The following is a 1,320-nucleotide window of genomic DNA, read 5'->3' as shown; positions in this document are numbered from 1 at the left end:
TCTTGCTCTTCGATATTCGATAATTACCTAATAATTATTATTCAAGTCTGATAAGAGTTAAATAAAATCTCCCGTGCTCGAAAGTCGAAACATACTCAGATTCGATCAAACTTGAAAAATATAGAATTTATTATACTGTGCAATATTGGATGGGTGTAAATTTATGAAAACAATGATTGATCATGAAAATGAAAATTTACAGTTAATCCCAGAATCATTTTCATCTCATTTTTACATCCTACTCACGTGTTGATATAATATTATACATTATTTTTGAATTTATTATTTTAGAAAATAAGAGTTGATCTCATGTCTGATCATCAGTAATGAATAATATTTTATGCTGAAATTTTCAGTACCATGTCCAGATTCTTCAGTGCACAATTTGGAGGGAGCAGTAGCCGTGAAGGCGGTGTGGGTTGAGTGCTCTGAACAGATTGATCAAAGCGATACCAACAAGAAAGTGCAGAGTGACCAGATTTACCGCATACTTGACATTGGACGCGAGACGACTGAGAATTATTGGTGAAAGTACCTCGACCTTGACCACAGCCACAGTTGCGATGGTTGGAGGGATAATGTCCGCAGTTGCCATTGTTGCGATTGTTGGATTGGCTTACACGAGATGTTGCAATATTGGCAGATGCTATTGCCATATCAACGACGGAGGTTTGCTGCTCAAGATGCACCTCATAATTTAATAGGTGGCCGAAGACATCATCAAGTGTCATAGGATCTACCCTTGTCGTAATGGATGTAATAAGGGGGTCATAGGCTGTGTCAAGTCCAGCAAGAAGATAGGAGATAATTTCACAGTCCTCCAATGGTTTACCAATGGCGGCAAGAGTATCAGATAGGTTCTTTGCCTTCTAAAAATAATGTGTGATTGAGGAGTCACCTATTTTAAGAGTAGAGAGCTGGAATCTGATGCGAGTGATCCGAACTTGGGAGTGAGCAGAGAACATGTGCTCCAAAGCTAACCAGACTTGCTGAGATGTGGAGAGGCCGACGATTTGAGTCAAGACACCTTTGGACAAAGAGGATACCAACAAACTTAGAATGATTTGATCTTGTTGAAACCATTGTGTGAACGGCGGGTTGGGTAATGAAATACCCCCAACAGAGGGCAAGAAAGATGATGGAAGAGTGATGCTACCATCAACGAAGCCGAACAACTGCTAACCACGAAGATACGGCGTGATTTGTGCCTTCCATAATAAATAGTTGTCTTTGTTGAGTTTTATAGTAATGAAATTGGAGAGATTTGTAGGAGATGGCAAGTGGGAGGATTGATCGGGTGGGGAGTTTATAGAGGAGATT

The 1,320-nt window shown here is 39.8% G+C and overlaps 1 non-coding gene across 1 annotated transcript; it reads right to left on the bottom strand.

Moving 5' to 3' along the window:
* Positions 1-688: 688 nt before the first annotated feature.
* Positions 689-827, bottom strand: LOC118345300. The gene has a single exon (XR_004798863.1). It is a non-coding gene; the product is annotated as a small nucleolar RNA Z247 (small nucleolar RNA).
* Positions 828-1,320: the final 493 nt, after the last annotated feature.

This window comes from Juglans regia, unplaced genomic scaffold (genome assembly GCF_001411555.2).
Source record: "Juglans regia cultivar Chandler unplaced genomic scaffold, Walnut 2.0 Scaffold_21972, whole genome shotgun sequence".
Classification (NCBI taxonomy): Eukaryota; Viridiplantae; Streptophyta; class Magnoliopsida; order Fagales; family Juglandaceae; genus Juglans; species Juglans regia.
This window is presented reverse-complemented; position numbering and strand designations above follow the sequence as displayed.